Source organism: Thamnophis sirtalis, unplaced genomic scaffold, assembly GCF_051295495.1.
Source record: "Thamnophis sirtalis isolate CommonGarterSnake01/CBP01778 unplaced genomic scaffold, rThaSir2_p1.2 scaffold_13, whole genome shotgun sequence".
NCBI classification, from domain to species: Eukaryota; Metazoa; Chordata; class Lepidosauria; order Squamata; family Natricidae; genus Thamnophis; species Thamnophis sirtalis.
Window position 1 is genome coordinate 57586423 of NW_028261393.1, and position 23333 is coordinate 57609755.

A 23333-nucleotide genomic window follows, 5' to 3' on the forward strand; every position below is an offset into this window, starting at 1 on the left:
GTCCTTGGCCAACTCACTGCAGGACAAGAATTACCCTAATATTGAAGGGAAAAGTGGAATGGAATCATTAAAGAAAAGAGGCCAAAAAAGGGACAAATTGAAATGTGAATGACAAAAGTTAAAATGCTTTTTTTAATTATTTGAAATAATTAAATTGAATTATTGAATTATACCCACAGCGGGTTTTTCTCTGACGAGTTGGCCATGGAGAGTTCTCCCATTCTGGCTCGAAGAACTGTCTTAACCTGATTTTAAATGCAGTAAATTAGAGAGCCGAGGTGGCGCAGTGGTTAAATGCAGCACTGCAGGCTACTTCAGCTGACTGCTAGATCAGCAGTTCGGCTGTTCAAATCTCACCAGCTCAGGGTTGACTCAGCCTTCCATCCTTCCGAGGTGGGTAAAATGAGGACCCGGATTGTTGTTGGGGGCGATATGCTGACTCTGTAAACCGCTTAGAGAGGGCTGAAAGCCCTATGAAGCGGTATATAAGTCTAACTGCTATTGCTATTGCTATTGCTATATAGAACCGAGGTGGCGCAGTGGTTAGGGTGCAGTACTGCAGGCCACTTCAGCTGACTGTTATCTGCAGTTCAGCGGTTCAAATCTCACCGGCTCAAGGTTGACTCAGCCTTCCATCCTTCCGAGGTGGGTGAAATGGGGACCCGGATTGTTGGGAGCGATATGCTGACTCTGTAAACCGCTTAGAGAGGGCTGAAAGCCCTATGAAGCGGTATATAAGTCTAACTGCTATTGCTATTGCTAAATTGAAGACTTTCTCTCTTGTCTCTACTAAGAACTAGGTGAGATGGGTGACATACAATTCTAATAAAATAAATAAAGGCCGGTGAATCTGACAAAGTCTTTTTTTCCCCTTCACAGCTCTGGAATCTGAATGTTGCCCATCATTCTTGAAAGTATTTTGTGGAGACTTTTTGGGCTGATAGCTCTCCTATGTTTTAATATCAATCTGCAAATCTGTTCATTATTCCAGCAGCTTATTGATCTAACTGCATTTCTTTCATCTCCACTCTCTATCAGCTGCCTTGGGAGGGCGTCTGCTCTTAAAGGCGGATGAGAAATATTTAAAATAAATGAAAGAAGAGGAAGGAGCCACTTCATATCTCCAGCACGTTGTGTGCTGAGAACAATGCGGATGCATAAACAAACAGCTTCAAGGTACAATCAAGGTTGAATCAAATTAGAAAGTCTCAATGTTTGTTTTAAAAAAAAAATCAATGGCGATTTACAAAAGAATTGCATCATAATTAGTATGGACCTTCTTTTCTTCCATTTGTTCTGGTCTCATGTCAACATCGAGGAGCCCCAAAAGATTTGTGACCAAGACCGATCAGCAAATCTTGATGGTAACTTTCTTAATTGCCTACATAACTCTTATTGGAGACAGATGTGAAAGTTTTAATCAAGCCAAGGGCATCCTCTGGAGCTTAATCCATTTCTGAGAGGAGGCACTTAACTCATACAACTGGTTTATGATACTTGTTGACTTTACTGTTAATGAAGTTGTGAAGCTTGCAAATGGCTGTACAGAAAAAAAATAAAGAACCAATAATTAGGATAAGTTAACTGAAACTTCTTCCCAATCACCTCAGCCAAGAATTTTCCTCCTTTTACTTGACTTGGCTGTGCCATGAATGCCACGTTCTGTAGTTCAAGGGGTCTCCTTGAACTACAGAACAATCAAAACAAAACAGGATGACTTTCCAACATTTTGGTTGTGCTTTTGTCCCATCCAGCATGTCAAAATGGCCTCAGATGGATGGATGGATGGATGGATAGATGGATGGATGGATGAATGGAGGAGGAGAAGAAGACATCTTTTGTGAACGCATGAAGACAAAACCCTTTTATGAACACCACCGAATTCACAGGCAGCATATTGTCAACACCAGCTCTTGAAGTGACTGCACACAGCCATGTGTGCCTTAAGAAAAATAAGCAAGGTTGGACCTTATCGAGGCTAAGATGGGAAAACCACAGAAAAAGATCAACCGTGGGTTGTAGGTTAGACAAGGACGTGGATAAAACATGGTGAGGGCAAGCCAATCTTGCCCATTTATTACAAAACTTACATGGAAGTGTCTGAGGAGTTAATGCACCCGCTTTTGGGAAATTGCCAGGAATCAGTTGGACTTTGCTTTTACTAGAACTCAACAGCAGAAGCACTGATCATCCTACCTAGTTTGGTAAAGAAACATCTGCAAGAAAACAACCAAACTCAGAGAGCACCAAGGATCCCCCAGATCATCATCATCATCATCATCATCATCATTCTTCTTCTTCTTCTTCTTCTTCTTCTTCTTCTTCTTCTTCTTCTTCTTCTTCTTCTTCTTCTTCTTCTCCTCCTCCTCCTCCTCCTCCTCCTCCTCCTCCTCCTCCTCCTCCTCCCTCCTCCTCCCCCTCCTCCTCCTCCTCCTCACTTCCCTGTCCTTATTCCAGTTTGCTAACAATGGATGCATTTTGAGCTTCTCTAACAGCAAACCTTTTGAGACTTGAACAAAACATGTCTCAACTGTTCAAATGATTGTCCCACCCAGGGGTGAAATGCTACTGGTTTGGACTGGTTCTCCCGAACCAGTAGTGAAAAAAAAAGCTACCAGTATCAGGAGAACCGGTATTTTCGATGATCAGCTATGATGTGCGGTTTAGATTAGCTAGAATTATTGGATTTTCTGCTTTCTATCTAATCTAAATCCTGTGGCACAATGGATTTCCCCCTCAAACCTTTCTGTTCTTCGCAGGCATGCTGGGTAGCACACTCTGCCCACCTGCCTGGACATCACCACATCCCATTTTTGATGCTCTGTGCATGCACACACGCTTGCAAACCAGTAGCAAAAGTAAGTTGATTTCACCCCTGGTCCCATGCCACCCCAAATTTGAAAACGGTTGTGTGGGAGAACTCCTCCCCTCCCCCATCACCTCACAGGGGAAACTTTAGGACAACAAGCTCACTAAGAATGATAGGCTGCCAGTCTAATCATTCTTGCAAACTTCCTTTGAAAGTTTTCAAGAAAATCCTGCAATCTATTTGACTCAGAAATGAGACGAAAGCATATTGTTCGTTCTCAGCTCTCTGCCTTTCTTTTGTTATCACTTGCCTTTTGAAGAGGATTAAATCCCCAGGTTCCAGGTGTTAGTACCAATAGACATTTGTATGTCTGACATGGATTAGCAAGAAGTAGCCCAAATAAATTTACTCAAGACGTGTTTGAAAGAGGCTTCGTGATCCTTCAAACTGGTTAAGTTTTAGTTTACCTTCACCAAGGCTTTGCACCTGATGCTCTCATAAAACATCCATGTGCCTCTTTGGTTATGTTGCCTGACAGTTGACTGGATTTCTCTGCAAAATGATATATCTTATATCATCTAATGAAGCTCTGTTCAGCACTGAAAATATTCCCTGGGGGCCGCTGAGCATTCTCAGCATTGTGTAATTTGAGAATTCATGTTCCTGATTGTTGTGATATTTTTACCCAACCTTCTTCCAGGCTTCTCGGACATCTAACTCTTCCCTTTGTCAACCTCTATTGTATTCTGACACCAGTGGACACAAATATATTGGCATAAATGGAAAGAAAGAGTTTAGCCCAGGATAACCCAAAGCAAATAAGTTTTGTCCTGGATTTTTGTTCCCAGCGGTTTAAGGAAAAACAAAAACAGGACTCCCCAATTTAGATTAGGATCTGGGTCTGGGCACATCCTGAAATTCTTCATGTCACTGTGAATTTGGGGGGAATCTAGTCTGAGATTGTTTTACCAGAAGCACAAATCTAATTTTAGCCCATCCTGGGCACTAATTCACACACCTGTATATAAAAAGTGAGTGATGTGCATCGCCAGGTGGTTGAGCTGTCACCAAGGCAACACAATTCAACAGCATCTCTCGCAGCCTGCCTGCCTTCCGAGTCCCAACCGGACACTGAGCGAAGACACATTATCATATGCCTATTTCTGTTGCATGAATCGTAGCTGTGTCTCACACACACTGGAAAAAAAACACCCTCTGACTTGTAAATAAGCATTAGAAGAGGGAAAGGGGCATTGTGTGAATTTTAGAAAAACAGGAAAGCCTGTTTGTTTTGTGGTGACGAATCTTTAGGAACTCTTTTTATAAGTTTCAGGATGGATGTGATTTGGCTGGAGGTCCTGGAGGCTCTCACCTTAATTCAACTTTCCCAAGTCTTTCCTGCATGACCTCAAGATTGTCAGGCCTGCAGCCCTCTTTTCTTTTGGGTCTCTGGACCCGCCACACTTTCTATTGTTCTACTATGCCTTTTCTATTGTGGGAAAATGGGATTGTATGGAATTAGATGCTATGTAGCTATAACAACATTCTTTCTAGAAAGCCAAGGTCATCCTTTGTCTCTGCACCTCTGCACCTGAACGGAACTGGATGGGTGGAACTGCCAGCATGGCAGTGGGAGATTGGACCATGTGGTGGACTTGTGTTCAGGTTTTCCCAGACGTGCCAACATGGCTCTCTTAATAAATTGGAACTTTTGAGGAATCCTTTGCCTCAGACTCTGGTTTAATTTTGGATGCTATTTGGAACCCTGACAAGGATGGTGTCAACCCTGAAGTTGATCTGACCAAAGCCGTCTTGGTGTCAACTCGCAGAGCATCCCTGGCCTTCTCTCGAGTTGCCATAGGAAAGGGGGGATGGGAAACCAATGAAACAGCATGACAGCACAAGACAGATGCACATCCCGGACTTATCTCTCTCAAGGCTGTCTCCCAGGGTTGCTTACAGCAGCCGGAGAGGAGTGGTCTCTACAACCTGGGAAATTGCCCCATTGGTGAATATGATTGATGACACACCCTGGGGGGGAAGGGAGGGGGGAAACAGGGTCATGATTGGGGCTGTAAATTACGTGGGGTCAGAGCTGCCTTCACTTGGGTACGTGCCGACATGAAGCTCCTAATAAATGACTGGATTTCTTTTGAAGCTTGGCTCAAGGCTCATGATTTAATTAGGCATTCGTTGGAACCCTGGAACTTCAGTGCTGAAACACCGGAATTGAGGGATACGGAGGGACGGTTAGAGATAGCTGGGGTTGTGTAGTCAAAATAAAATACTTTCCCCTGGGAACCAAGGATGTTCTCACACCTGGCCCAAGAAAGGAGTGATGTCTGCAGGCGCTGCATTGATTGGGCCATGTGACTGTTTGGGATTGAGGGGGAAAAAACTTTTACTTTTAATTAGGTGAAAACCAAAGGGCTCTTCAGAGTTGGTTTTCACCAGATATGTGCCAATATGATATTTCCAATAAAGCTATTCTTAGGCATGAAAAATGTCTGGGTAATTTCAAGTCAACCCCCAGGAGACTGGGAGTTCTAGTCCCACCTTAGGCGTGAAAGCCAACTGGGAGACTTTCAGCCAATCGCCAGGAGATGGTGATTTCTAGTCCCACCTTAGGCATGTAACCTGGCTTGGTGTCTTTGGGCCAATCAGCAGGAGACCGTGAGTTCTAGTTCTTCCCTGTCGGTGTTAGTGGGGGTGTTAAACAATCAAGCTCATAGAGCAACAAGGACCCCACAGCTGAACCCTAAGCTACAAATATTCTCTTCTTTCTATCTGTACATCATTCATTCCCAGAACAAGGGAAGAACCTCTGATGAAGACCCAATATTTATCGGGATTAATGAAATACGTATGGAAGGGAGCATCTTACTGGGTGAAATACATTCTCTCCACCCACCTTCCTTATTTACTTCTCATTCATCAGTTGCTCGAGTTATGATGCTGCTCCTGGAGGCCAGGTCACTGGGGCTTTCAAAAAGGAAGGAGTTACTGCATCTGAAATCAATACTTCCCAGCCTTTCCAGGGACAATTTGCCTATTTAAAGCAAGCATACAGACATCCAGCCCTAGAATCAATGCAGCATCTTTTGTCTTAAATGCCGCGTTGTGGGCGTGGATGTCACTGACACCCAAAAAATGAGATGTAGCAAAGGAGCGAAGGGTCAGCTTCCTTGGCTTGTTTAAGTGTAGAGAGGAGTAGAAGGAATAAGCTAAGCTGTGGCTCCTAATGAGCCCTGCGCTGAATTAATAACCTTCTCCTCTTCCCTCTCTAGAATTAATTCATGGCTAAGGCTGACATTAACTCTTCTGCACAGAAAAAAAAAAACCCACCTCCATTTGCATTTTATAAAGCTTTGACATTATCCTGCTGGCAACAGATGCTTTTCTGCTGGAAGAAAGGATGTTCGTCTCCTGGGGAGGGGAGGAAGGAGGAGGAGGAGGAAAGAGGAGGAGGAGAAGGAGGAGGAGGAAGAAGAAGAAGAGGAGGAGGAGGAGGAGGAGGAGGAGGAAGAGGAGGAGGAGGAGGAAAGAGGAGGAGGAGGAGGAGAAGAGGAAGAAGAGGAGGAGGAGGAGGAAAGAGGAGGAAAGAGGAGGAGGAGAAGGAGGAGGAGGAAGAAGAAGAAGAAGAGGAGGAGGAAAGAGGAGGAGGAGGAGGAGAAGAGGAAGAAGAGGAGGAGGAGGAGGAAAGAGGAGGAAAGAGGAGGAGGAGAAGGAGGAGGAGGAAGAAGAAGAGGAGGAGGAGGAGAAGAGGAAGAAGAGGAGGAGGAGGAGGAGGAGGAGGAAAGAGGAGGAGGAGAAGGAGGAGGAGGAAGAAGAAGAGGAGGAGGAGAAGAGGAAGAAGAGGAGGAGGAGGAGGAGGAGGAGGAGGAAAGAGGAGGAGGAGAAGGAGGAGGAGGAGGAAAGAGGAGGAGGAGAAGGAGGAGGAAGAAGAAGAGGAGGAGTAGGAGTAGGGGGAGGAGGAGGAGGAGTGAATAATGAACGAAGGATAATGTAGAAAAGTTTTATTTTACTCCCTAAAAAGTACACACATTGTTAGAAGAGAGTCTTTGTTAACTCAGGGTTGCAATGAGGGGCCCTGGATTCTCTCTGAGCTTGGTGGTTTTCATTGCTCAAGTAGGTAACAATATCAGGACGAGGAGGAGCAGGAGGAGGAGCAGGAGGAGGAGCAGGAGAGGAAGAGGAAGAGGAAAAGAAAGAAGGAGGAGGCGGAGAAGAGGAGAGGGAGGAAGGAAGGAAGGAAGGAAGGAAGGAAGGAAGGAAGGAAGGAAGGAAGGAAGGAAGGAAGGAAGGAAGGGAATTCAGACTTCAGGCTCAAGAGATATTTTGCAAATCTGTGGAATTGATAGGTGAGTCTGGAATCTGACCAAGTACAGGACAGTTTTCTATGTTGCTAAGACTTGATGCTAAGAATTCTGATCAAGTGCCACATGGATAAGAAAGAAGGGAACTATGGAGATCAACTACCAACCAAGATAGTCAAATAAATCTGGAGCATAACAGATTGGAGGGGAAAAAGCACAAGCCGTTAGAAGAAAAATAGATCTTATAAAGGTTGCTAAGGAAATGCAGAAAGAGTTGAAAGTTAATTGAGATTCAAAAACTTCCCATCAAGTTTCGAACTTCCTTCCCAACATATTTACATCAATCTGTCGGCTGATATTTATCATTTCCTTTCTCCAGTTCTCCCTCACTTCTCAGCTTCTATAACTTCCCCTTGTGGTTTTTTTAATTGGCACTAGCATCCTTATGATATGGATAACATATTTTTTTCCTTCTTTCTTCAAATGGATAAAACTTCATGGGAGTTTGTTTCCAACAGAACAAAAGCAGAATACAAGTAAGGAGAAGTCGATAGATGAGCAAAAAGATACCAAAAGCATCAGATATTAGAGGGGGCGGAATCAGTTGGTGGATTGGAGATAAATATAGAGATGAATATGGTCACAGCTCTTTAGTTGCCTCTCAAATCAACAACTCTGCATCTCATCTTTTTCCCAGGAATGGATCACGTAAGAGAAATCAAACCCAATTAGAAAGAGCTTTAAATAATAAACTGTTTGATTAGGTATAATATCAGAAAAATTAGATAACAAAAGTATGTATTTAACATGACATGTTGTAACAGCAGCGAGGATTATAATCGCCCAATATCGGAAAAATGAGAAAACACCATGAGATGAAGAGATAATCAAGAAGACACTAGATTGGGCAGAAATGGATAGATTAACATTGAAAATTAAGCAGAAAGAAGACACAGAATGCAATCAAACATGGAATCTATTTTATCAGTGGTTGGAAAAAAGGGGTGGCGATTATGAATATAATCAGAATTGTTAAACAAATTAAATATCCAGACAACACGATATTTCTTAAGCATTTGTTGTTGTTAGTTGTGAAGTTATGTCCAACCCATCATGACCTCATGGACAATGTTCCTCCAGGCCTTCCTGTCCTCTACCATCCTCTGGAGTCCATTGAAGCTTACGCCGACTGCCTACGTGACTCCATCCAACCACCTCATTCTCTGCCGTCCCCTTCTTCTTCTTTTGCCCTCCATCGTTCCCAACATGAGGCTCTTCTCCAGGGAGTCCTTCCTTCTCCTTAGGTGGCCAAAGTCTTTGAGTTTCCTCTTCAAGATCTGGCCTTCTAAAGAGCAGTCAGGGTTGATCTCCTCTAGGACTGACCGGTTGGATGGCCTTGCAGTCCAAGGGACTCAATGCAGGAGTCTTCTCCAGCACCAGAGTTCAGAGGCCTCCATTCTTTGGCGCTCAGCCTTCCTTATGGTCCAACCTTCACAGCCGTCTGTTGCAACTGGGAAAACCATTTCTTAAGCACTAAGAAATATAATTAATTTTAAAAAATCAATTAAAAATATTTTTTTAAAAAGAGCTTTAAAACCATTTCTCCCTCTAATCTTCAGTGCAATGATAATAATTGAAAAGATGAACAGAACCAGGCCGACTGGTTCAATAGTTGAACGCCAGAGAAGAGATTCACAGCTGTTCACTATGCATCCTTTCAGATCACAGAGTTCGGGAAAGGGAAAGAAAGTTTGCTCATTCATCAACCTGAGCATATCGGTTAGGTATTAATTAATGGTGTATTTGCTTATTAACTTGCTGCTCCCTTGAAACACATGGGGGTGATATAAACACCACGGATGCAGCCTTGGTCATGCTGTGTGACTTTGCAGCCATAATTAAATTTTGAATTATAAAAGGTCTAACGGTTGCCTCCTCCAGCTGCAGTGGAAACCTTTAAACCTTGAGTGTTTTAATTTATATAACAATGGAAGCATTTTTTTAAAAAAGAAAGGAATCCAAGTTTAGAACCTTATGAATTAAGAAAGTACATCTTCAACCTCGCATGACCTTGTGTTGAACATCCTTTATATTGGCTATGAAGTAAAACCTAGGATGTTGTTAGTTGCGAAGTCGTGTCCGACCCATCGTGACCCCATGGACCATGTTCCTCCAGGCCTTCCTGTCCTCTACCATCCCCTGGAGTCCATTTAAGCTTACGCCAACTGCTTTGATGACTCCATCCAGCCACCTCATTCTCTGTCTTCCCCTTCTTCTTTTGCCCTCCATCATTCCCAGCATGAGGCTCTTCTCCAGGGAGTCCTTCCTTCTCATTAGGTGGCCAAAGTCTTTGAGTTTCCTCTTCAGGATCTGGCCTTCTAAAGAGCAGCCAGGGTTGATCTTCTCTAGGAACGACCGGTTGGGTGGCCTTGCAGTCCAAGGGACTCAATGCAGGAGTCTTCTTCTCCAGCACCAGAGTTCAAAGGCCTCCATTCTTTGGCGCTCAGCCTTCCTTATGGTCCAACCTTCACAGCTGTCCATTGCAACTGGGAAAACCATAGCCATGACTATACACACTTTTGTTGGCAGGGTGATGTCTCTGCCTTTTAGTCTGCTGTCTAGATTTTCCATAACTTTCCTCCCAAGAAGCACATATCTTTTAATTTCTTGGCTGTAGTTCCCATCTGCAGTGATCTTGGAGTCCAGGAAAAGTCCAGGATACTTGAAGTCAAATTTTGCAAATTCTTATACAAAAAAAAAAGACGTGGGTTGAGGTTGGTAACTTAGTTCCCTGCTGACTTTTTCAGTTTTTAGATCATGGTGTGTTTCTCCACACCTTAAATATGCATCTAAGCCATGCTGGCTGGGGAATTCTAGGAGCTGAAGTCCATAAATCTTAAGAATGCCAAGATTGGACACCCTTGATTTAAACCTATTGCAGGAGAGGGTGAAAAAGTAGAATGTTTCTTCCCAACGATGTTTGAAGTTGTGGTCCCATGATTATATCTATCGCTAGTTAGTTACCTTCTTTAGGATTTCAACAATGTTGTTTGTTATTTATAGTGGAAAGAAATGGCATAGATATTCCAGGAAAGAGCTGTGGTGAGAATTGCAGTATTGTAGGCTGACTCTTCCCATTGCTAGGAGTTCAATCTGAATGATTCAAGTTTGACTCAGCCTTCCATCCTTCTGAGGTTGGTAAAATGAGGACCCAGATTGTTGGGGGCAAGTTGCTAACTCTGTAAACCAGTCAGAGTGTGCTGTAAAGCACTGTGAAGTGATATGTAAGTGTAAGTGCTACTGCTATTGCTAACTCTGCCCATTGCCAGGAGTTCAATCCTGACCAGGTCAAGGTTGACTCAGCCTTCTATACTTCTGAGGTTGGTAAAATGAGGATCCAGATTGTTGGGGCAACAGGCTGACTCAGTAAACCACTTAAAGAGGGCTGTAAAGCACCGTGAAGCGCTATATAAGTCTAAGTGCTATTTCTATTTTCAGATGTAATGATTGTTTGAAAAGAAGGTCCAGACATTTGATCCAAAAATAGGAGATTCGTTTCAGAAATGTCCCATGTTGTTTTCCCCCCCCCCCAAAAAAAACCTGGAGTCTCTTGTTTTTTTCCCCCTTAAAAATGTTTTGCTTCCCATCCAAGAAGCTTCTTCAGTTCTGAAGAACGTCTCAGACATGCCATTCACTTGAGGTCAAAGACAGATAAACAAAGAAGCTGTCAGAGATCCAAACAGCATCGAAAAGTAAATCCGAGTCCGAGGCAAAGGATTCCACAAAGTTCCAATTTGTTAAAAGAGCCATGTTGGCACATCTGGGAAACCCCGAATCTGAAAGCTTCCCAGTTTTCCCCACCCAGTTGAAAGTTCAAGATCTTGCCCCCACACCCACAAGTCCATCCCATGGTCCAGTCTCCCACTGCCGTGCTGGCAGCTTCCACCCATCCATTTCCGGTCAGGTGCAGAGGTGCAGAGACAAAGGATGACCTTGGCTTTCTAGAAAGAATGTTGTTATGGCTACATAGCATCTAACTCTGTACAATCCCCCTTCCCATTTTCCCACACTATAAAAATGCATAGTAGAATAATAGAAAGTGTGGCAGGCCTGAGATCCACAAGCAAATATGGCTGCAGGCTTGACAACAGCAGCTACTGCCCAGGCAGACAAAATAGAGAGAAGATTGTATTTCCCCAACTCTCTGCTCTTTATAGCCTGACCAACTTTCACCGGCAAAAAGCAGACACCTTGGTGTCTCCTTCATCAAAATGGAGATGGAAGGGATCTGGATTGGCCTGAGGGAAACATAGAGTCACATTTATTTAGTCTAAAACAGATTCCTTTGCACAAAGCTCAGCACCCCGAGGATGAAGGAAGCAATTTTGTCTTTAGATAAACGTTAAATAAGAGATGAGTAGGGCAGAATTTGGCTGGAAAAACAAGCTCTCCGGCTTCTATTTATAAACCCAGATAATAGGTGCCCAGATAGTTGACTTTGGAGTTCATTACATTTTCGAAATGTGAGGTCCGTCCACCAGCAAAACAAAGAATGGAAGGCGGGGGGAATTCAAGGAAAGTTGAAACGGCCTCTGCGTTCCCTCAAAGCAGATGGGAGAGAGCAGAGATGGGGAACCTTTTTTGGCACCTAGTTCCCAAATCGGAACACATGTGCCTGCACCAAACCACCAGAAATCCAAAGACCAGCCGCCTGGCTCACGCATGCCTGGTTTTGGGGTGTTTTCACAGTGTTTTTTGGGCTGTTTTCAGAATGTTTCGGAGCCGTTTTCAGGCTGGGTTTTTTTCAGCCATTTACAGCCATTTTTGGGCTGATTTTGGCCTGAAAGTGGCCCCCAAAACAGCCTGTAAACGGCCAGGAAAATGGCCTGGAAATCATTTTCTGGCACTCCAGCGCCCGTGAAGACCAGCTAGCCGGCACACATCGGCACACCGGACACCAGAAGAGCATCTAGATGGCCCACGTGCCCACAGAGATGCCACCTGTGGCACACGTGCCATAGTTTTGCCATCACGGGCACAGAGGCCATCCTTGACTTACAACTGTTCCTTTAGTGATGGTTCAAAGTTACAACAGGACTGAAAAATGGGACTGAGGGCCGTTTTCAAATCCTTACGACTGTGGCAGCGCCATTCCCCATGGTCCCGTGATGGAAATCCCTTATTCAATACCTGCAGATACAACTAAGTGCGATGAATACAGATATTTTTTTTCCTCCCCCTTTTGTTCCGAGAGTGATATTCTCTGGACATTTGTTTCGTGAGCAAACATTAATGATGTGAATATCTAATCAAGCCTGCAAAGTACCTTTTAAGGTTGAACAAGCCACGCGGTAGTGTACTATTAAGGGACTTTGAGAAACAGAAGTTGGGAAAAGTTGTTTGCATCTCTTCGTTTGATATGGAATCAAAGAGTTCCGAATGCACAAAGGAATATTATCTTTTGAAGTCCATTGATTTTTTTCTTCTCCTTCTTTTAATGTAGCAAATCTTTTGCCTACCTAAAGAACATCTGTGCTACTAAACCCCGGCAAGAGGAATGGAGAAATGTCATCTGAATAAACTATTCATAAAAATGTGTGTGAAACACAAAACATAATAAGGCATTTTCTGTCAGTCAAGGAAGAAGGTCTTGATTTATTTAGAGGGTCTTTTTATCTCTTATCTTTTTATAACAATGAATTCATCTAGACCAGTCTTGGATTCATTTTTCCAAAAACCTAAGGCTAACGCTAAATTATCTTTAACAAAATCAAAGCCAACCTTTTCCTCAACCCTGTAGTTTGGTAAATGAATGTTGTTTTTTTAAATTCTATTTCATTTTTCACGAAGTGTTCCGATATTCCATCGACATGCTACCTTAGGATAAGAAACTAGTCTAAATCATTTCTTTGTTCAGCATATTGTCCAAAAAATAACATCCTAATTTTTAATCTTGGGGATGAATTATATGTTATGAAGGCAACTTTGAAATGTTGACCTTTCTCTGATGACCTGTTGTTGACATTTCCGATGGACCAAACTGACTTCCAATAATCTCCTTTTGAATTTGTAATTACTGATTAGATGGGACTCTGTAAATAAAACCCCATCCGCCTCTTCCGACTTGATTTTAGGGTAGACCATTCTCTGAATTGATTTCACATAAGTCACACTTTTCACCACTCAGCTTAATTTAACCTTAAGAAAGAATCGTGGCTACTGTGCCATGGAAAGTATTTTAGCAGTTAGCAATAGCAGTTAGACTTATATACCGCTTCATAGGGCTTTCAGCCCTCTCTAAGCAGTTTACAGAGTCAGCACATTGCCCCCACAGTCTGGGTCCTCATTTCACCCACCTCGGAAGGATGGAAGGCTGAGTCAACCTTGAGCCGGTGAGATTTGAACCGCTGAACTGCAGATAACAGTCAGCTTAAGTGGCCTGCAGTACTGCACCCTAACCACTGTGCCACCTCGGCTCTCTATTTTCATGAAATTACATAGCTGACTTTTTTGTATAGTTTGTCACACAATCCACCAGATGTTCAGACTGGATTTGGTATTTTTGAGTCCTTCCCAAGGACCTGGGATGGACAGATGTGGATGTTTGATGGACTTAAGAGACATTGTCGCAGGTTGTAAGCTGTTCCAAAGAAAGCTGCCTTTTGCAATTGACTGACGGTGAATTTGTCAATGCCGATTATTATTTTGGTCGGTTACACCGTCAGACAGATATTTAGACTGGATTTAGCATTTTTGTCCACCTACCAAGGATCTGAGATGGGTAAATGCTGTTTAATAATATTCAGGGTATCTTCTCGGGATGTAAGCTGTACCTTTTGAAATTGACTATTATTATTTTCATCCTTTTTTGCAGAGCTTGTATATATTTCTACCTCCCTATTTTTTTTTCCAATTTGTCTCAATTTGCTCTTATTTATTGCAGCAGTACATTTCCATCCCTTTGTAAAGCTCTTTAAACTCTTAAAATTGGGTGGTGGTGGTGTAGAATAGCCTATTTTTTAAAAAAAATCAAAATCAAAAGGCTCAGCGGGTGCCAAAGGGATCACAAATGTATAGTTTTCGCCGTTCCTTCCAATATCCAAAATCCAAAACTAGGATAATCATCAGCTGAACTGTTAATAAAAATTGATAATTGCGCAGAGGCAACATCTGCTCATCTTTTTTTTTCTGAAGGGTGGGGAGAGACCGAGGTTGTTAGTGTTTTATTTTAAAAGGCAATTATGCAGCGATATCCATAGGAACCAAAAGTGGCCTCTAGAGTGGAAATGTGCTAACGCTGCAATTTGGAAAGCATTCACCACTCTGCAAAAGTTCCTGCTAGCACTTCTGCTCTAATGACTAAATTTGTCATAACATTTTAAAAACACAGATTACATTCTCCTCTTCCATGTTGCTTAATTGCCGCTCTGGAAAGCAGTTCTCTCTCTCTCTGGGTGGGGGAAAAAAAAAAAAGCTTTTCGGGAAAGTCAGACATGAAGCTCAGCTGGCTTCATGTCGTTGTGTCTTGTTGACATGTTCTGGCAATGCAAACATTTCACTCTGGACAGATTCCTGCCGTTAAACTTCCTAGCATTTTCAAAACTGAACCATTGCCAGGCGCCGTGACCAAAACATTGGTTTTTCACCACCTCTACAAACGCAAAATGTGATAGGATAGCAGCCTTCCAATATCTTTTCACCACCTCTAAGTTAAAGGCAAAGGTTCCCCTCCTTGCACATCTGTGCTAGTCGTTCCCGACTCTAGGGGGCGGTGCTTATCTCCGTTTCAAAGCCGAAGAGCCAGCGCTGTCCGAAGACTTCTCCGTGGTCATGTGGCCGGCATGACTCAATGCCAAAGGCGCATGGAGCGCTGTTGCCTTCCCACCAAAGGTGGTTCCTATTTTTCTACTTGCATGTTTACATGCTTTCGAACTGCTAGATTGACAGAAGCTGGGACAAGTAACAGGAGCTCACTCCATTATGTGGTGCTAGAGATTCAAACCGCCGAACTGCTGACCTTCTGATCAACAAGCTCAGCATCTTAGCCACTGAGCCACCGCGTCCCCTTCTGATAACATACCTACTTGGAAATATCTTCTGCAGATTTCTCTCTGGGCTAAGGAGGAGGCCCACTTGGAAACTTGGAGGTCACTTCTTCATCTGACTTGTGCGACGTAATGGAAAACAAAGTCATGTCTTGCAGAAAATTAAGTAAGCAGGAGCTCACTCCGTTACATGGCACTAGGGATTCGAACCACTGAACTGCTGAGCTTTCTGATCGACAAGCTCAGCATCTTAGCCACTGAGCCACCGCGTCCGCCTCTCCCCACCTCTAGAAATGCAAAATACCCAGCCTAGGGGTGACAGGAGAGCAGTCTTCCAATATCTGAGGGGCTCCTACGAAGAAGAAGGGGTCAACACTTTCTGTCTGGGATGGCTGCCCTCTTCCACTGAGCGTGCAACTCCGGAAGGGATGCTCATGGAGCAGTGAAGGAGGAAGAAGGCGCCCTCCTAGCCAGCCAGATCAGCCGAATAATCCCTGGCGATCAGTGGAGTGACAGATGTCACAGCCAGATTGCCTTACAACATCTGGGAAAAGTCAACCTATTATTCAAAGGACCAGAAGGCAGGGCAAGAAGCAATGGATGGAAACTAATCGGTTCCTGCCCCCCGTGGCTGAGCTGGATCCTTCCCGCGGGCTGCTGCTGCTGGGCATAGAGAGGGCAAAGAATGGCGCTTTAAAATCGGCTTTAAAGCGCCCTTCTGTCGCCGCCCTGTTGTCGCGGCGGTGATGACGCGCGGTGATGATCTCACAGCTTTAGTGACGCGGTTTAATCACCGCTATTTTGACCACCGCGGTTTTGTCGTGCCACGAACTAATCAAGAAGAGAAGCAACCTAGAACTGAGGAGAAATTTCCTGACAGTCGGAACAATTAATCAGTGGGACAACTGGCCTCCAGAAGTTATGTGTGCTCCAACACTGGGAGTTTTTAAGAAGAGATTGGACAACCAGTTGTCTGGAATGGTTATAGGATTTCCTGCCTAAGCAGGGGGTTTGACTAGAAGACCTCTGAGGTCCCCTCCAACTCTGTTGTTCTATTTAACTCTGCTCTGCTCTATTCTATTTTTTTTAAGAATATAAGTTTTTAAGAAGATGTTGGACAACCACATGTCTGAAATAGCATAGGTTCTTCTTCTGGAGCAGGAGGTTGGATTAAATGGCCTCAAAGATCCCTTTCAACTTTGTTACTCTGCTATTCTATTTTTCTGTTCAATCTGCTTCCTACAATGCTTGAGCAACACAAGTCTGGGAAAAGAAATCAGGCCTAACATGAAACATTCAGCGAAATGCTCCACCTCCTGCTGATGTCCCCCTATTGATGTCGACCTTAATGAGATGTCCTGCCGGCGGACATCTGCTAGGGAAGTTTGAGTCTTTCAGTTATTATATTTATTTATGTTTCACATTTTTGTACTGCCCATCTCCCTCCGAGAGGGATTCTGGCTGGTATATCATAACATGTTAAACCACAAAGCCATTGCCTCCTGAAAAAGCACCTTGGGGGACAATCTCTGCAGACTTTTAGCTATGCAATTTGGGGTGAAGACCCTTGGAATGGGGTGGGAGGGAGGAGGGAGGGAGAAAAAAATTGCAGACTTCAGGAACCATTTGCACCAACTCAGGTGACCCTGAGGACACAGAGAAACCTCCAAGTGCTTCAAGAACCCTCTAAAAGGATGCAAATGACCAGCTGCCTGCAAGGCGTATCAATCCTTCTCTTCCCCACCATCCAGTCAGAGCTGAAGAAGCTTCTTGGATGAGAAGTGAGATGTCTTCAAAGAAAAAAAACCCAAGCAAGTCCTATTGCCTCCCCAAAAGGCACCTTGGGGGCTATAAAGCAAAATATATTTCAATTCAGACAGTCCAGTTGTGGTTGAGTCCTAGGATCTACTCCCAGGGCATTCCTACGGCATTCAGAGAGATTGGTGGGTTTTCTCCAACGATGAACAGGACAGGGATTTTTTAAATATATAAAATGAAAAAAGACATGGTGGCTCAGTGTCTAAGATGCTGAGCTTGTTGATCAGAAAGGTCGGCAGTTCAAATCCCTAGTGCTGCGTAACAGAGTGAGCTCCCATTCCTTGTCCCAGCTCCTGCCAAACTAGCAGTTTGAAAGCAGGTAAAAATGCAAGTAGAAAAATAGGGACCACCATTGGTGGGAAGGGAACAGCATTCCATGCGCCTTCGGTGTTTAGTCATGCTAGCCACATGACCACGGAGTCATGCCAGCCACATAACCACGGACAGCACCGGCTCTTTAGCTTTGAAACGGAGATGAGCACTGCCCCCTAGAGTCAGGAACGACTAGCATGTATGTGCGAGGGGAACCTTTACCTTTTAATAAAATGCAACAAAGGTAAACTCAATCTGGATTTTGGATTGTCTTGGCCACGACAATTTCTTTCCCTTCAAAAGTTTCTTCATCTTTATATCTCCAGAAAGCCCCGGATTTAGGGAGAGCATAGGAGTGTGACAGTGTTATTTCAGACATCCCTGGTTTTGATTAATCACATTTTTGCAAGCACTTACATGATTTATACTCTAGTCTAATTAATTAAAGGCAAGGAGGATTTGGGTGTAAGGCTGTCATTTAATCACATTTCAGAAGTATCTTTTTACGTTACTCAGTGAATGGTTTTAAGATAAATTCCCAGCTATTATCTAATTATTAAAAGAGCTGAGGGGTTAATGTGTTTGAAAAGCCATGCTAGGGAAGACAAAATAAGAATCCTGAAGAATTAGGCCGGCCTTGTTTGAAGGAACTCTACTGTAAAACTGCTTCTCTTGGCTTTTAATAAAAAAAATAGATTCTTGGGTGAAAATGTTTCCCACTGAAGCAAAGATACTCACTGGGGGGGGGGGGGACTACAGCATTTCCAGTTGAGCAAGTAATAGCAATAGCAATAGCAGTAGACTTATATACCGCTTCATAGGCCTTTCAGGCCTCTCTAAGCGGTTTACAGAGAGTCAGCATATCGCCCCCAACAACAATCCGGGTCCTCATTTTACCCACCTCGGAAGGATGGAAGGCTGAGTCAACCCTGAGCCGGTGAGATTTGAACCGCTGACCTGCTGATCTAGCAGTAGCCTGCAGTGCTGCATTTAACCACTGCGCCACCTTGGCTCATGAATTCAATCAAGTCTGAAGTGGATTCAAAAAGATCCTTGTTTCATTATTTCCCCTGGGGAAGTGATTCCCAGATAAATCCATAAATATTCCAGCCGCAAAAATCTCGAACAAAAAGCAAAAGTCTCAACATTTCTTTAACTTTATGCTATTGTCATTGCACCTCACACAATGAAATTAAATGCTATCGTCAGTGTGTTTAGTCATGCCGGCCACACCGTAAAGTTTCTAGAGTGAGCTCCCGTGACTTGTCCCAGCTTCTGCCAACCTAGCAGTTTTGCTAACTCTTTCTCCTGGTGGCTGCTTAGCTCCAACAACTAGGGGAGACATGATAGCAGTCTTCCAATATCTCAGGGGCTGCCCCAAAGAAGAGGGAGTCAAGCTATTCTCCGAGGCACCTGAAGGCAGGACAAGAAGCGATGGGTGGAAACTAATCAAGGAGAGAAGCAACTTAGAACTGAGGAGAAATCTCCTGACAGTTAGACCAATTAATCAGTGGAACAGAAATTGCCTCCAGAAGTTGTGAATGCCCCAACATCTTAAGAAGATGTTGGATATTGTCTGGAACGGTATAGGGTTTCCTGCCTAGGCAGGGGGTTGGACTAGAAGACCTCCAAGGTCCCTTCCAACTCTGCTATTGTATTGTAACCGCTTCCTTTTGGGGGCCCTAAGGAGCCCCGGTGGGCAGGGGAGGAGTGGCTGGTAGGGGAGGGGCGAATAGAAGCCAGCAAGTAGAACCTTTGACGTGAGTGACATCGAGTTGTCCACGCCCATCCAGTCACACGAACCCCCTAGCCACGCCCACCCATCCAGTCATTAGGCAGATCCTATTAGTGGTCTGCGGGATTGAAAATTATGAATTTAGTGGTCCCTGAAGTCCAGAGCCGAGGTGGCGCAGTCGTTAAATGCAGCACTGCAGGCTACTGCTAGATCAGCAGTTCAGCGGTTCAAATCTCACCGGCTCAGGGTTGACTCAGCCTTCCATCCTTCCGAGGTGGGTGAAATGAGGACCCAGATTGTTGGGGGCAATATGCTGACTCTCTGTAAACCGCTTAGAGAGGGCTGAAAGCCCTATGAAGCGGTATATAAGTCTACTGCTATTGCTATAACAAAGGTTTTGGGTCCCCTGCTCTAAAGAACCCATTCTTAATATTTTCTTTGGCGGTTCCAGAGAACTGTGAATTTTTTCCCCCAGGAAACACTTAGGGGTCAGTACCGATCTGTCCCCAAAAAGGGAGTTTTAGCTACCCTCAGAGAGGCTTCCGCTGTTTAAACTACTACAACGTCCTCTCCGTGGGACCTGCCCTTGAATACTGGTTGATCATCAGCGGTGAGTTTGCACCGTTTCTTATCCGAGCCAGATGCTTTTGGAGAAATACTTTCCAAGCAGCAGAGTGATATTTTGACAGGCCCCGTTATGGATACTCCGAAGTTTTAAAAATAAAGGATTATTTCTGTGAAAGATGGGGGAATATAATTCTCTCCGAGGCTTTAAGGAAAAGCTTTGATACTCATATTGGGTCAGTATGCTATATGGAGTAAATTGCTTGAAGAGATTAAGAACTCGTTTTTGTTGTCAGAAAAAGGGAGCGGGAAGCGGGGAAAAAAAACCCTGTTTCATGCCACTCTTAAGTATATTTCAGGATAGAAATGTACTTATTTCCAAATCTATTTTTAGCAGAGGTGGTGTATTTGCAGGTTTGAAAAACCGCAGCTGAGAAATCTCAGTAAGTCTGCATAGTTTAGAAAAGAGGACGTTTATGGAGGACACGAAATGAAATTTGAAAGCTTGGAATTGGGATCCAAACATTGTTTTTAAAAAACCTCTCTAAAAATAATTGCCATATCCAGGAACTGAAAGCCTCCCAATTTACACTTTTCATGATCCATTAAATATTTAATTTTATGATTCCAAGGCTCTAAGGGACACTGAGTGGCTGAGTGGTTAAAATTCTGAGCTTGTCGACCAGAAAGGTTGGCAGTTCAGTGGTTCGAATCCCTAGTGCCGCGTAACGGAGTGATCTTCCATGACTTGTCCCAGCTTCTCACAACCTAGCAGTTTGAAAGCACATTAAAAATGCAAGTAGAAAAATAGGCACCACCTTTGGTGGGAAGGGAACAGCGTTCCATGTCCTTTGGCATTGAGTCATGCCGGCCACATGACCACAGAGACATCTTCGGACAGCGCTGGCTCTTCGGCTTTGAAACAGAGTTGAGCAGCGCCCCCTAGAGTCAGGAACGACTAGCACATGTGTGCGAGGGGCACCTTTAAACAAGTGGGTATTGCATAGCAACAAAACCCACAGAGCAAAATAACAACATAAAACACAACCTTGGGTTTCAGCAAAATCCATATAACATTCCAGGGTAGCAGAGAGAGAGGGCTGATGATGAAACAAATGTTCTGACTTGGCCAAGCGCCCAACAAATTCAGATTTTAGGCTGCCTTGAGTCAAATCTGTAATACGGCTCAAATAAAGCTTGAAAGTGGAAGCTTATAAAATTAAGCGTAAGGACACCTTGTGACCTCCGTTCGCCCAATGCAAATCCCTCTCAGTTGCGTTTCTCATTTCTCCCCTAACGCCCAGCCAGGCAGCATTATTACAGTGTCAACATAATTATATATTTTTTTTCCCCAATCAATTTCTGCCTCCAGCAGCCTGGGTCCTGCTCGGAAGCTATGATTTATCATCTATCGAGTCAGCCACGGCGTAACCTTCCATCTAATGGGGTTTTCCTTCCATTTCCAAAGCTGGCTCCAAACCTAATTTGCTTTTGAGCTTGTGTTTGTGAAATTTAGCACTTGGCGGAAAAAAGGTGTTATAATCAAATTCTTTTTTTTAAAAAAAAGCAAAACAAACAAAAAAGGCAACAATGAAATTCACACATCCTGTTCTCCGTTCACCTTGCACGGAGCAATTTTGCTTCTATTAAGCTGCAAATGGCCCTTAGACTAGAAAGGCGGGCCATGTGTCGAGTCGTTTAAACTGTGTGTAGTTGATTTCTTCTTGTCTACACAACCACATTAATAGCAATAGCAATAGCAATAGCAGTTAGACTTATATAGCGCTTCATAGGGCTTTCAGGCCTCTCTAAGCGGTTTACAGAGTCAGCATATCGCCCCCAACAACAATCTGGGTCCTCATTTTACCCACCTCGGAAGGATGGAAGGCTGAGTCAACCCTGAGCCGGTGAGATTTGAACCGCCGAACTGCAGCTAACAGTCAGTTGAAGTAGCCTGCAGTGCTGCATTTAACCACTGCGCCACCTCGGCTCTATAATGTCATGCACTGGATGCAGTCTCCATTTGAAGCCTTCCTACCTACACAGGGAGGAACTGGGTATGTCTAGTTTGATGAAAATAAGGACCAGGGGAGACATGATCGCAGTCTTCCAATATCCGAGGGGCTTCCACAAAGAAGAGGGAGTCAAGCTATTCTCCAAAGCAACAAGAAGCAACGGGTGGAAACTAATCAAGGAGGGAAGCAACTTAGAACTGAGGAGCAATTTCCTGACAGTGAGAGCAATTAACCAGTGGAAGAAGCTTGCATCCAGATGTTGTGGGTGCATCATCACTGGAGGCTTTCAAGAAGAGATTGGACAGCCATCTCTCTGAAATTGTATAGGATCTCCTGCTTGAGCAGCGGGCTGGACTAGAAGATCTCCAAGGTCCCCTTCCCATCCTGTTATTCTGTTAATGCAATTTGCGTGCTTCTTCTCTGGAGTTTATCCCTAGGTTCTTGGGACTGGAAAGGGAGTCATGCCAGCTTACAAATGGTTTACAAGTTTGAAGTTCCCCATCTCTACTTAACAGCCCTTTTTCCCGCCAGAGACAATTTGAGTAGCGTTCATTGAGGTTTGTTGAAAGGCCAGCAGATGGAAGTGTCTTGAAAAGTTCAGTGCATCGTCCTTTCTTTGCCCATCCAGTGGCGTTAGAAGCAGCAGGCCTGAAGAAGCAAATCCCTGTATAGTTTTAATCCTTTGGTAAAATTTTAGCTAGGAACATGGTGGCTCAGTGGCTAAGATGCTGAGCTTGTCAATCAGAAAGGTCGGCAGTTCGGAGGTTCGAATCCCCAGCGCCGCATAACGGAGTGAGCTCCCGTGACTTGTCCCAGCTTCTGCCAACCTAGCAGTTCAAAAGCACGTCGAAAATGCAAGTAGAAAAATAGAAACCACCTTTGGTGGGAAGGGAACACTGCTCCATGCGCCTTCAATGTTGCCAGCCAAATGACCACGGAGACGTCTTTGGACAGCTTTTAAACAGAGATGAGCACTGCCCTCTAGAGTCAGGAATGACTAGCACATATGTGCAAGGGGAATCTTTATCTTTACCTTAAAATCTTAGCTAAGTATTTTTCAAATCTATGAGCTATTATTTGCCAAGCTGCTAACCCTTCTTTTTAACTTGGCTTCCTTTCTTCACAGATAATGAAAAGGTGGGAAGTAATTGATAGTCAACATAAAAATAGATTTTTTTTTCAAAAAAAGATTAAATTTAAGCATCAATCTGCCTCAATTATTCCTGTAAAGCAAGGCTGCATCTTACAGCAGATAATAAAGGCTTCGACGTTAAATACAAATACCCTTTGTTGTGGAGAATAAATGCATTTCCTTCGGGGGAAATTTATCAGCAACTAATTTTTCATGGTTCGCCCCAGCGATACAGAAAGGAAAAGAAAAGGATTAGGATCTATTGAAACCGAGACGAATTCTCCTTGGGAATTTTTGTTAAATGGGAACATGTCAAGGTGGAAAATGCAAATAGGCCATTATCCGGGTTGCTCTTTACTTGGGTTATTAAGTAGAATCAAACCATAGTCCTTTAAAAAAAAGGAGCATTTGTAATAGAAGCCTTGGCAGAGCCTGGAGTTGGAGTCAAGAGAGTGATTAGCTTGGAGTCTTTACATTCCCACAAATGTTCTAAATCGAACCTCTCTGGAATTCTGCTAACTCTTGTCTAGTGCCAATTTAGTGCTGGCCATTAGTTGACAAGACTAATTGTACAGACATAGAAGCTA

The 23333-nt window shown here is 43.8% G+C and overlaps 1 long non-coding RNA gene across 1 annotated transcript in view; it reads right to left on the bottom strand.

The window, feature by feature from the left end:
* The window catches only part of LOC148043220 (uncharacterized), a 67590-nt gene that overhangs the window by 26451 nt on the left and 17806 nt on the right, over positions 1-23333 (bottom strand). The gene's annotated exons all lie outside the window — the stretch shown is intronic.